The following is a 14406-nucleotide window of genomic DNA, read 5'->3' on the forward strand; positions in this document are numbered from 1 at the left end:
GTCAGCTCCTTTACCTCCTGAGCTGTCTGCGGGCCTAACAGCTATCATGCACACATGTGCGTGCATGCGTGCGTGTGTGTGTGTGTGTGTGTGTGTGTGTGTGTTATAAAACATTTGTCTGTCTATCTGTTCATCTACCTATCTATTCATCCATCCATCCATCCATCCATCCACCCACCCACCCATCCATTCATCTAGCCACCCACTCATCCATCCACCCACACATCCACCCACCACCCACCCACCCAGTCAGCCAGCCAGCCAGTCACCCACCCACCCATCAATCCATCCATCCATCCATCTATCCACCCGTCCGTCTCTCTGTCTGTCCGTCCATCCGTCTGTCTTCAGGTATTTAGCCCCTGACTGCATGATTAGCTTGTTGTGTTATTGACATGGCTGATGTCTTCTCATGCTGCTGCCTGAATTCTCCACCTGAGAATTCTTCATACATTTCATGAAGTGTTAGTCCTCACTTCCAATGGCCAAGGTGTTTATCTCTGTAAGCGAAAGGTGTGGGGTTCTGCCTTCATATACCCAGGAGGAGCTAGCTGAGGACCTGAACATTAACGTCATTAGCGTCACCTCACTTGCACCCTGCACTCTCAGGAGCTGGCCCCTAAGCACCGCAGCTCTGTTCTCATCCCATCTCTCAATGCTGCTCTTGTATTTTAAGTTCCTATAGCCACAGCCATTGCTTTAACCACACACACCTTTTTGTGTTTTAATCACCTACTGTTCCTTTCCTCTAAGACCTTCGAAATTTTCTAAATGTTCCCTGCACTTCCAGGGTAAATTAACTGAGCAGATCTTGTCTCAGGGTCTGCTCCTGGGGGAGACTGAACTACAGGAAGCCTAAGTTTTGCTGACACACTTATATGCCACAGCACATTCTCCCCATATCCTTGGAACACAGTTTTAGTTAAGTCAATACTCAGAATTTGCATTATTACAACTCTGTTATGTTTGTATATGCTTGGCCCAGGAAGTGACACTATTAGAAGGTTGGAGTAGGTATGGCCTTGGAGTGGTGTGTCACTGTGGGTATTGGCTTTAAGATCTTCATCCTAGGTGCTTGGAAGCCAGTATTCTGCTAGCAACTTTTCGATGAGGATGTAGAACTCTCAGCTCCTCTTGCATCATGTCTGCCTGGATGCTGCCATGTTCCCGCCTTGATGATAATGAACTGAACCTGTAAGCCAGCCCCAATTAAATATTGTTCTTTATAAGAGTTGCCTTGGTCTGTTCACAGCAGTAAAACACTAACTAAGACAGACTATGTCACTATTCTTCTTAGTTAAAGAACATGGTGAAGTATGATTACATTTCTATTTTATTTATTTTCAAGACTGGGTGTTGTTCTGTTGTCCAGGTTGGTCTCAAACTTCTGGAATCAATGGATTGTCTGCCTCCTCTAAGTAGATGAGGTGATAAGTGTGCACTTCCCTAAGTACCCACACTTCATAACGAGCATTCCCCTGGAGATGACTGATTATAGTAACGAAGTAAGTCCTATTGTTTATGCCGTCTGTGTTTCTACAGGACTGGCACCCAGACTGAAGCCCGAGTCTTCCTACTCCGGCAGGCCCCGCTGCTGTCCTGGCTGGTCTAGCACCCAGACTGAAGCCCGAGTCTTCCTACTCCGGCAGGCCCCGCTGCTGTCCTGGCTGGTCTCACAGCTGTTATCTTGAGGATCCCTCATTCTAGAGAGCTCTTTTGTCTCTGTCCTGTACTAATAGCTTTTCCTGCCAGGCGGTGGTGGTGCACGCCTTTAGTCCCAGCATGTGGGAGGCAGAGGCAGGAGGATTTCTGAGTTCGAGGCCAGCCTTTGTCTACAGAGTGAGTTCCAGGACAGCCAAGGCTACACAGAGAAACCCTGTCTCAATAAAAAAAAAAAAAATAGCTTTTCCCTTTTTTTGGCCTTATGCCTTCATTTTGTTCCATGTAGCTTTATGAGGATAGGTATATCAGACAAATTTTTTGAAACCAGAACATTGTTCTTGTATAACCAGAAACAGTGTTCTTGTTTATGGACAGTTCAGAGAATCTGACAACTAGAGAATCCCAAATAAAAAATAATGCCTTTCAGAACATAGAAGAAATTCCTTTACTAGCTCTTAGCTCTTAGCATTCCTTTTACGTTTATTTAGCAAACATGCATGCTTGTGTGTGTGTGTGTGTGTGTGTGTGTGTGTGTGTGTGTGTGTAGGGAGCTGGCTATCTTCTTCTCCCACATGGTCCTATTTTGTTTTACCTTTTTGGGAAGGAGGGCGTTGCTTTTCATGACAGGGTTTCTCTGTGTAGCTCTAGCTGTCCCGGAACTCACTATGTAGACTAGGCTGGCACTGAACTCGTGATCTGCCTGCCTCTGCCTCCTTCAACAAATCCTACCAATATGCACCACCATGACCAGCTTGTTTTACTTTATATAGTAGTTTATTTTAATGTTTACTATTTATAAATGTATTATTTTACTATTTTATAATTTACATTTAAAATGTTCTATTATTTTATCCCAAAAATTTATATGTTGCAAATTCTGTATTTTAGTTATTGAACTATATTTTGTAATACTAAAATTCACTCATTTCAACTTAATTTTTTTTAAAGATTTATTTGTTTATTTATTATATGTAAGTTCTCTGCAGACACTCCAGAAGAGGGTGTCTGATCTTATTACAGATGGTTGTGAGCCACCATGTGGTTGCTGGGATTTGAACTAAGGACCTTCAGAAGAGCAGTCAGTGCTCTTAACCTCTGAGCCATCTCTCTAGCCCCTCAATTTAATGATTTTTACTAAATTCATTGTTATTCAATAATGTCCATAAACTAGGTTTTAGGACATTCTCACCACACAGTTCGATCCCATATGCCTACTCCAGCACTTGTCTAATGTATTCTGAACCCAAATCCTTTGTAGGATTGTCCCCAAGTGCAGAGCATCTCACTTTTTAGACCTCTTGTATTTATTTTGCTGAGTGGAAGGGAGAAAGCCTGAGAGGCAGGCTAGGCTGGGAGTGCCCGGCAGACGTTCATGTTCTCAGATCACACACACCATTGGCATCAGAGGTATCAGTGTGTCCATTTCCACATTTGTGGTCATTATTTTTTGGTTTTGCTTTTCATAACAAATCAGCCCTTGTTTGAAAGCATCTTTGAACCCACCTGCCTGGCACGTGGCTCTTTCTTCTCTGCCAAGCCGGTTAATATTCATCCAATGACTATCCTTTCCTTCACAGTGTTTAACACTTCCATTAGCTTCTGTCTCTTCTCATGTTCATAGTTCTTTGGGTTTGTATTTAACTATTTTTTTGTTTTGTTTTGTTTTTGTTTTTTGAGACATTGTCTCTTTTACGTACCTTTGTCTGTCCTTGAACACTAAGCCTGGCCTTTAACTCACAGAGAGCCACTTGCCTCTACCTCCCAAGTACTAGGATTAAAGGTTCAAAGGTGTGCACCAGCGTTCTTGGCTTGCAATTCACCTTCCTTCCTCCTCCTCTTCTTCTTCCTTCTCCTCTTCCTTTCCTCCCCCTCCCACTCCTCTTCTTCCTTCTCCTTTTTCATCTTTTTTTCCAGGCCAAAGTTTCTCTGGGTGTCTCTGGCTGTCCTGGAACTCACCCTGTAGATTAGACTGGTCTTGAATTTAGGGATTCACTTGTCTCTGCTTCTACATGCTGGGATTTAAAGGTGTTCACTACTGCTGCCTGGACCACCGCTGCCTGGCACGATACACTTCTTGCCTCCACATACTCAAGCCTGGTTCACACTGCGAGTCTGGACTGCTTGCTATTCTCCAAATGAGCCCCACCCTTTCTGGTCTCCTTGCCTCTGATAGTTTCTGACATGTTCTTTTCAACTCGTTTCCATCCTTCAGAGCTAATTTTAAAGTATTGTATCCATCTGTTTTGCCATTTTGTACCAACAGAAAAAATTTCTGCCTTCTCATGTGCACTGTATACTCCATCTCTCCAAAGTCACACATTAAATGTCCATACGTCCGTCCATCACCTCTGCCGTATAAGATCTTGAAGGGAAGGCACACTATCATAATATCTTTGAATCTCCACCCCTTTTCACCAGCAGTTGATAAGTTTCTGTCCACGAGGAGCTTTGTATGCTATGGTGATTCCATGGCAGCCATTTTTGTCTGTGTGTTTGCAAGTTTGCACATAGATGGAAGTGTGAACAGTTTCAGTGTGAAGTAATGCATGCTGTATGTGTATTTGTAGCACAGTAGGGATGGCAAAGGCCTTTTGCTCACATTGGTCTCCAGCCCTCGTAATTCTGCAAAGTAGCTCACTGGCTTCCACTTTTAGATGAGGAACACAGCACTCTTCTATGTTAAACAGCCTACAAGTGACCCAGAGCCAGGAAGATGCAGCGATGAACTCAAGCATTGGTCTCTGGTCTCAAAGACAGCCAGTCAGTCAGTCAGTCTGTCTGTCTGTCTGTCTGTCTGTCTGTCTGTCTGTCTGTCTGTCTGTGGTTTTGGTGCAGCTACTTTCTGGGGTTTTTTTGTTTGTTTGTTTGTTTGTTAATTTTGTGTCCTTCCTAGTTTGTTGAGTGTTTAGCATCTTCCCTCACATGAGCTACTCTCCCTGCTCTGGAAGAGTAGGGTAGTGTGGCTAACTTTCTCATTCCAAACCCTGTCCCAGAAGCTGAGGTCCCCAGCTTGCTCTGTGGATCTGTTTCTGTCACTCACTGGACATTGCCTCTCATCTGAGCATTAGCATGGTTATGTGTAAAGATGTTGGCTCTAAAGACAGTTCAAGTCCTGTCTCTTCCCCTTACTAGCTACAAGTGGGGTAAATAATATGTCTGTTTCTTCTTCTTCAGAATGGACTTTATGATAACATATAAATATGTGTATATATAACATATAAATACACATTTATATGTTATCATATATATACATAAATGTATATATATACACACATGTATGTCTATCTATCTATCTATCTATCTATCTATCTATCTGATCTGAGGTAATGGTGAGAATTAAATGAATAAAGCACTTAGAATAAATAAACTGCTTAGGAGTGTGTAGTTCTTCATAAGTGCTTTTTGTGTTAATATACTATAACCACATAACTAATCTCATTAAATCTCTGTACTAATCCCATGAAGAAAAAAATTATGCCAACTTTGCAGCCTATATTATTGATATAAATTGAGGTCCTCCTTTACTCTAAAGCTTGAAACAATTATTCTATACAGTTAGAGAGACAGATGCTATTTGTGGATATTTCTCAGGGTTTCAAAAGTTGGTAACTCTGTGAAGAAGATGGTGGAGTTAGTTGGGCTCCAGTGTAAGTCTACAGAGAATGTGAGTTTCTTCACAGTATATGTATGGATAAGAGCTACCAGCCTGGGCTTTAGGGAGCCAGGACTCAGCCAGCATTGCTGTGTGGATTTCTGATGTCCCACCCTACCCTGGCTGGTAACATTCCCCTCTTTTTTGGTTGGGGTGTGGCACCAGCTATCTCCAAGTGCCTTTCTTGGGCCCCTTGTCAAGTCTCCCCTAAGAACTATGTGTTGCTTACTGAATGCCAGCACCATCTGGTGGACATGGACCATAACCCAAGGCTGTTGCTCCCCATTGCCACCTAGTGGTCATTAATTCTGTGACGTTTGTGTAGTGTATACATTTTTTTTTCCTGAAAATCCTTAAAACAGGTCACACATGCTGTCCCTCTAAGCAACCTGACGCAGGAAGCAGAGCAAACTAACAGGTGGCTAGTTTTCAGAGCAGTTAGGTGAATGGCATGGAGTGACACAGCAAGCTCACTGGCTGTCACAGCCGGGCTTCAAAGTCTCTGGAGTATGAAGTTCTGTTTGGAATGACCTGACCCTAAATGCTCCCTTTCTTCTTTCTTTTGAAGGAGTATGTGTGTGGTGTGTATGTATGTGGAAGCCCAAGATTGGTGCCAGGTGTCTGAGGCAGGGTCTGAGTTTAGCTAGCCACTTTGCCCTAAAGTCTCCGAAATCTGCCACCTGAGGGATTGATTACACTCCCACCCAGTTTTGACATGGGTGCCAAAGATCCTAACTCAGGCAAGTGTTTTATCCACCAAGCCATTCCTAGTCCCTTGGCAGATACTTCTCCAGGGAAGGCCCTACCGCAGTATTCAAGATGTATCACAGAAGTCAGTTCATTTACTCTGCCTGAACTTACTAATGAGGTTATTGATGAAGCACAGAGTGTGGCAGATGTAGGATTTGAACCCAGACTAGACTTCCTCCAACCAGCTTTCTTTCCCTTAGCGCACAGGGCTGGCCTTGAAGCACACAGAAATTTCCTACTCTACAGAATGATGTAGTTCTCCTTCATGATTAAATTTCTCTTTCTCCCCATCCCCATCTCTCTGTGTCTGTGTGTGCATATGTGTGCATTCATGCTTATGTGGGTGCATATGCATGTGTGTGCATGTATCAAACCAGGACAAGCCTGGATATCATTCCTCAGAAGCAATGTCTACCTTATTTTTGAGACAGGGTCTCTCTTGAGCCTTGAACTCATCAAATAGGACAGTGGCTGGCCAAGGACCATCAAGCTGGAACTGCAAGCACATATCACTATGTGTGCAGTTACTTTAAAAACTGAGTTCTGGGCCGGGCGGTGGTGGCGCACACCTTTAATCCCAGCACTTGGGGGGCAGAGGTAGGCGGATTTCTAAGTTTGAGGCCAGCCTGGTCTACAGAGTGAGTTCCAGGACAGCCAGGGCTACACAGAGAAACTCTGTCTCGAAAAACAAAAAAACAAAAAACAAAAAACAAAAACAAAAAGCAAAAAACAAAAAACAACAACAACAACAAAAAAAACCCTGGGTTCTGGGATTGAATTTAAGTCCTCATGCTTTAAAGACAAGCACTTCACTGACTGAGCCATCTCCTTGACCCTAGTTTTCCCTTTTAGATGGGCCTATTGGCATCCAGAATACTTGCTACATTTCCTAGCCTACCTTGAAGCTAACTGTGGGCTCGTATTAAGCAAGCAGGCTTGGCGTGTGTAATTTTAGGAAGTCTTAGAAAGGAGGAGGCAGACCCTTCTTTGCTAACAGCATCTGAAATGGCTTCTGGAGGGCTGGCCAGATGGCTCAGTGGGTAGAGGAGCTTATTTGTGCATTGACAGCCTGAGTTATACCCTCCAGTCCCTATCCATGAGACGATAGGAGACCAACTCTCTGAGATTCACAGCACACATGTGCCTGCACCCACACACACTTACACAATTATATACTAAATAAATAGACAAAAAAATAAATTAAATAAAACAATTCCAGAGACTATTTCCTAGACATCAGTCGTGTAATCTCCTCCCCTTGAGTATGGGCTGAATTAGTGTTTTGAGTGAGCAAACGTAGCCTAAAACAAAGGGGAACCACTTCCAACACCAGGTTTCGAAAGGCTCTGGCTCCGGCTTGTCTTGCTCACATTCTTGCTGGTTCTATGAAGCTACCACGTACTGAGTTGCTTTATGAAGACGCCCATAACACAAGGATCTGAGTGCACCTTTGGCAGAGAGTGAGTGAGGATCCCAGGTCCTCAGTCCAACGGACTGCAGCAAGCAGGATCTGGCTAGAAACTGGATGTCTTGGAAGCAGACCCTTCCCAACTCGAGCAGCTGGGCTAATTCCTTGAATGCTGACTTAGGAGACAGCCCAAGTCAGAGAACCCAGTTAAACTGTGCCTTGATTCCTATCCAAAGGAGCTGCAGGATGATGCAAATGATCACCATAAGCGTCTAGGTCTGACTGGCCACACATGAATTGATTATAAGCTTTTCCTAGCTAACTTGAAAACAGACATGATGGTTGGGGTAGGCACCTGGGCTAGGAAGCTGATTTACCTAAGGCCCCGCATGGAACAACAGCGAGCTAGGGAAGTGTAGTACCCAACACAAGGGAATACTGTTATCATTTTGAATGTTTTTTTCCCAGCTAACTGTAATTTTTTCGTATTTTTTTTTTGTGTGTGTTAAAGAAGTAACATATTCAACCACCAACCAAGAAGTATACATGGTAGGACTGATTGTTCTGGCAGCATGTGTATAGTAGAGGATTGCAAAATCAATCATCAATGGGAGGAGAGGTCCTTGGTCCTGTGAAGGTTCTGTGCCCCAGTGTAGGGGAATGCCAGGGCCAATAAGTGGGAGAGGTTGGGGTGGCAAGCATGGGGAGGGGGGAGCCAACAGGGGTTTGTTCTTGTTGTTTTTGTTTGTTTGTTTGTGTTTGTTCCTGGGAGGGGAAACTGGGAAAAGAAAAATCATATGACATGTAAATAAAGAAAATATCTAATTAAAAAAAAAAAAAAGAAGTAACATGTCCTTTTTAAAAGCAAAGCTGTCTCCATGCAGAATGGTAAGGCAGGTCTAGTTTACTGATGATGCTCACATTGTTGTTGTCCACCTTTTCCCTGGGACTTTTGTTGTTTAATTCCCCAGCTCTCTGTTATCCCTGCCCTTGGTGCTTCAGCCCAGAGCCAAGTTCCAGGTTCCTTTTCCAGCCTCTCTTTTGACACCAAGTTCTGGCAGCAGTCCCAAGGCACCAGGCTGAGTTCAAATAAGTCTGCCTTTTTCCTTGTAGGGGTGTAGGTGGGTGAGATGTGCTCATTCTGAAAATATCAGATGGGGAAGTTCTTGAAATACTTGAACAACCTTGGTTTCAACTAAGCGGCCTGGAGCTTCTGCCTACTCTGCACTGAGTGGAAGAGAAGCAAGGCATGTGCCAGCATCAACGGAAAAATGAAAAGCCCAAAGGCAGCTTGATACTGAGAACATGGCAGTAGAATACAGACTTCCCTTCTATGACCATGGGAAGCCATTCCTGACCGAGTGCCTTATACCCACTGTCTTAGTCAGGGTTTCTATTCCTGCACAAAACATCATGACCACGAAGCAAGTTGGGGAGGAAAGGGTTTATTTGACTTACTTCCACATTGCTGTTTATCACAAGGGAAGTCAGGACTGGAACTCAAGCAGGTCAGGAAGCAAGAGCTGATGCAGAGGCCATGGAGGGATGTTCTTTACTGGCTTGCTTCCCCTGGCTTGCTCAGCCTGCTCCCTTATAGAACCCAAGACTTCCAGCCCAGGATGGCACCACCCACAAGGGGCACCCCCTTGATCACTAATTGAGAAAATGTCCCACAGCTGGATCTCATGGAGGCATTTCCCCAATAGAAGCTCCCTTCTCTATGATAACTCCAGCCTGTGTCAAGTTGGCACACAAAACCAGCCAGTACACCCACTATGCTAGCAATGTTCAGATATAAAATCTCATTCTTACTAAAATGCAGGAGAATTTGGCCTTTTGAGCTCCCATAGTTTATTTCTATTATGGGTCCCTGGCTAGGTATCAGTAACTACTTCTCATTCATGTGTGTTCCTGTCATCAAGTATGCTGTCTGGCACATGCAAGCACTCAGCAAACTGTTGGGTATATGCCTGGGTGATCTTTTTGTGCACTGTGTAGAGATTGTCTTTGAATTGTTCAAATGCTGATTTCTGTGCTGGCAGAGAGTTGAGTGCAAACCAGACTTTGGTATTGTTATTTCTATTGCTACATCGTGGTTTGTACACATTCCCTCTCTTACTTCCTGACTGGTTTAATAAAAAGGCCTATAGCAAAGGAGGAGAGAATAGGCGGGACTTCCGGCTGAGATGGGCACTCTGGGAAGGAGTCAGGGGAGGAGACTTCGGTAGCCAGTCACAGAGGAAGGAGGCTGGGACTGGAGGAGAGGTGACTAGCAGCCTCCTGGCAGAACTTAGATTAGAATAAATGGGTTAATTAGATTATAAGAGCTAGTTGGGAGCCCGAGTAAGCCACAGCCTTGTGCATGCATAATAAATATCTGTGTCTTCACTCAGAGCTGGGTCAGGCCTAGAAAGCCATATGGTTGTAGGTATGTTCTAAGGAAGATTCCTCATTATTTGAATCCTACTTTAGGACACACTCTTAGGTCCGTGGGTCTCCCCTTCCTTCCACTAGTACAGACTGCCAGTGTTGCGAGTTGTTCATTGGCTTCATAAAAAATGTCTGGAATTCCTACCCGACACCGGGTTGACCTGGATGCCAGTGTTACCACCATCAACGACAGTCAAGTCTCTGTTCTGTCTGTTCTGTTTCCTGGCTTCCTCTATGGTGACGCAGAGCCAGGTGGTTGGTGCTGGCTAACAGACTCAGCAGAGCGAGCTCATCTCATCCACAGTTCAAAGCCATCCACAGCTGGTTGGCTTTCCTCTCCTTCTTTTCTCCCCTGGACAACTCTGAGGCCATGTGTCCTGAGACGGGCACCACCAGATGAGGCAATCTGAGTCCCCAAGACCTGGATGGAGGCGGGTAACTGTCCCCATCTTTCTTGTGTTTACTTCCCAGACAGTTGCAAAGCCACCGTTCACTGCACTGAACAAAGCCCTGAGCAATGAGCAAGCAAGCAAGCCATACGGTGACTTTGGAGCAAGACTATGCCAGGCAGAGAGAACGTGAGAATGGTGCACGGATTAGTTCTGATGTCCTACTGACAATCGGTTTTGACTTGTGTCGAGCCTACCTGGATGCTTGAATCAACTAAGAACCTCTGTACTCAGTTTTAATTTATTCTTTTCTATTGAAGTAGAATTTTTTAAAAAGCCGATTTAGGTTCACAGTGAGATGGAGAGGTGGGTTTAGAAGTTGGTCTTGTTTCCTGTCTGTGCCCCAGATACTCAGCCTTTCCTGTGGCAGCATCCCTTGCAAGAGTGGGCACATTTGTTACAACGCCTGGATCTGCACTGACATCAGTATCACCCAAGTAAATAGCGTAGGACAGGGCTCCCTCTTGGTGTCCTGTGGGTTTGACAAACGCAGGTTGACACATAGCTGCCATCTTAGTAGCAGACAGAATAATTTCATGACCCTCTGTGCTCCAGCCAGGCTGTCGTCCCCGTGATGCTTTTGATGTGCCCGCACCCCGTGCCTTCAGCGATGAAGTGGCTTACTGTAGCTAGCTGCTGTAGACAGGAGACAGTGGTGTCTGGACCTCAGTCTCCATCCTTCTTGTGCTCTCTTCCCGATTGCTGTCATTAGGGTAGCCAGACCCTGCGGGTTCCCAAGGCTCGTATGGAGCTTTGCCCATCACGTCACAGAATTCTACTTAGTCACTATCTGCTTAAACCTTCTGTCCTGAAGAGACAAGTTACATAAATGCAGACACTCTTCTCTATCTCACCGACCTAGGCTGACTCTGATGAATAATCTGTTTTAACTCAAAACAGTCTCTGAATTTTAAACAGCTCTTTCTGGTACTATTTCCAAAGTCTGGAAAAAAAATCATATCAATATATGTATAGAACACTACATTCACCTTTCTTTTTAAACACCAAATTGCTCTAAACATCCCTATGTTTAGAGGCTCACAAATGAGACAAGTTTCCTATAACAAACTTGAATGTTGTTCAGATCTCTCATAGGGGTAAGAGATTCTCCCAAGTAGCTTCAGTTGGCTTATGGCATCTTTAACACACAAGTGCACACATGTATATATATATATATACACAAAACTAAGGAGTGAGGTCAGTTTCACAGACTTATACATCTGTGAACTAAGACAGATCTGTTAATTAAATATGAATAAAACTACCAAATGAAGAGAACTTCAAGCCTGCCATATTGATTTACTACGAGGAATGACATGCATCTGAGACTAAGTCCCCCTCAAAATGACAACAAAGCAGAACGGGGCAGCCTGCTATGCCATGACTCATCCTCCTCCCAACGTTTGTTACCCAGGCAAGCCACAGTGCAAGTTGACTATGCTGGCCAGCTGCAAGCCTTTAATCCCAGCACCAAGGAGGCAGAGGAAGACAGATCTCTGTGAATCCCAGGCTAGCCTGGTTTACATAGTGAATTCCAGGGGAGCAGGGGTTACACACAGAGAACCTGTCTCAAACAAAACACCAAACAACAATCTGGCTGCTCCTTGGTGTGGCCATATTCTTTATTTCTAAATTGTTCTGTTGTTTATTTTTCCTTAAGTCTGTAAAAGTCTTGTAGTTATCTTTGCTAACCACACGTCCAAATATAGGCAGTGGAATTTCATTCCTAGGAAAACTATAAAGGGCTCCTCTCCTACATTTGCAAACATTTTCTACTTCACTATTAATCCAATGCAAATTAAAACAAGAGTCCATTTCATCTGTCACATTGGCAGGGCTTTGTTAAAAAAAAAAAAAAAAGATAGATGCTGTTGGGCATGTGTGATGGGCACTCCTGAACTCTAAGGCACGTGTGATGGGCACTCCCAAACGCTAACCGAAGCAATAAAATCTTGCCTGACCTTCATGGAAAGCAATTTGGCCGGCTTAAGAGATTTCAAAACCTCTGAATCAGTAATTTCAAATACAGCTTTCTATCCTAAGGTAATAATTTTAAGCTACTAGCAAAAAATTTTTTGCATAAAGATATTCATGGAAATGTGGACAGTGGAAGATAGAAGCCCCTAAATGTCCAAGTAGTAGAACAATGAAAGAAATGAAGGTACAGGCATACTTTAGGGATACTGTGGTTTAGGTTCTAGACCGCAGTAAAACAAACACTGAACTAGTGAACCACGACAGCTTTCTGGTTGCGAATTGTAAAAGTGTGTAAAAGTTACATTTACATTATTCTGTAGTACAGTCAGTATTCAATTTCATCATAAAAAGGCAACTTACATAGCTCAGTTAGATATGCTCTATTGCTAAGAAGTACCAACAACAAAGCAAACCCCTTCATGGAGAATGGTAATATTTCTGCTGGTGAGGGTCTTGCCTCAATGTTGATAATGCTGACTCATCAGTGTGTTGTTGCAGGATATTTGATCACATTGTGAACCTTGGGATTGTGACCTGGAAAAACCCGTTTCTTGTTGTGGTGTGGCCCAACCCTAGCACATACTTTTAGTCCAAGAGCTTTCTGTAAACAGGATTAAATAAAGTCAACCATAGGTCAAGAGGCAGAGCAAGCAACCAGTTCACAGGGAGTGAACATAGAAGGCCCAGGACAAAGGAAGGAGGGCCTTTGAGTTGAAGGGTGTGTAAGACAGTATGGAGGAGAAGGAGCCCTTTCCTTTTGGGATGTGTGTGGAGTCGGAAGGCCAGCTGGGTGCTCTCTCTGCCTTTATGAGCTAGCAGGGTTTCGCCACAGTGGCTGGCTCTTGAGTCTTCATTTGGAAAATTGAGCATCTGGCATTTCGTCTTAAAAACAACAGGGTTGTAGTTGCTGAACACTTGGGTGTCCGTGGCAATTTCCTAAAGTCAATGGCTCTTCATCAATGGAAGAGTTCTCTTAGCATGGGGCACTTTTTCAATGACTGTAGAAATGCTTTCATAGTTGGGAACCTCTTTCTCCACTCCGATTTTTACCTACATTTATATTCCAAATTCTTTCTCATTCAACTATGTTCACAGAATCCTCACCAGAAGTAGATTCTGTCTCAAGAAACTGGGTTCTCCCCATCCACAGAAATCAGTTCCTCATATGTTGAAGTTTTCTGATGAAATCAATTAAGCCGTACCCTCAAACTTCACTTCTCAGGCTGTCTCTAGAACACCTGCAATTATTTCATTTCTGAAGTGATGATGTCACCCATTGACTTCAAAATGTTTGGTCGAGTTGGTATTCTGACCTCCTCTTATAAATCACAAACACTCTTTTAATAGCACCTACACTAGCTAGCTTTTCTTGAAGGTTTTCAATTTACTTTGCACAGATCCATCAGAAGAATCAATATTTATGGCAGCTACTGCTTTATAAAATGTATGGCCTTGTTTTTCAGCGATGGGGATCACAGTCAAGCACTGTGTCACTATGCTAAACCCTCAACTCCACAGAATATATTTCCTACTATTTATACAGGTTTTTACAGTTAGTTATTATTTGTGTATATGTGATGCATATGTGCAAGATGCCACAGCACAGTGCACATGAGCAAGTCAGAGGACTACTCTTTCTACCATGTGGGTCCCAGAACTCAAGCTCAGGTTGCTAGAAGCAATCTTGTAAGCTCCAGATTTCTTAAATATTAAGACTTTCCAGACATAATGGCTTACATTTAATCCCAGTTGTTGGGAGGCTAGGTCAGAAAGACTAAGTGAATTCGAGACCAACCTGGGCTACAGAGTGAGTTTGAGGCCAGCCTGGGTTAGAGTGAGACCCTGTCTCAAAATAAAACAAAACCAATATAAAACAAAAACAAAAACAAACCCTGGCTGGAGGGATGGCTCCAAGATTAAGAGTACTTGCTGCTCTTGCAGAGAACTTGGGTTCTGTGCCCAGCACTCACATGGTAGTTCACAAACATCTTCTTGGCCTCTGAGGGCATCATCAGGCATTCACAAACATAGATGCAGGCAAACATCCATATAGATAAAATAAAATCTTTTCTCCCTCC

The sequence above is a fragment of the Mastomys coucha genome, unplaced genomic scaffold (genome assembly GCF_008632895.1).
Source record: "Mastomys coucha isolate ucsf_1 unplaced genomic scaffold, UCSF_Mcou_1 pScaffold12, whole genome shotgun sequence".
Classification (NCBI taxonomy): domain Eukaryota; kingdom Metazoa; phylum Chordata; class Mammalia; order Rodentia; family Muridae; genus Mastomys; species Mastomys coucha.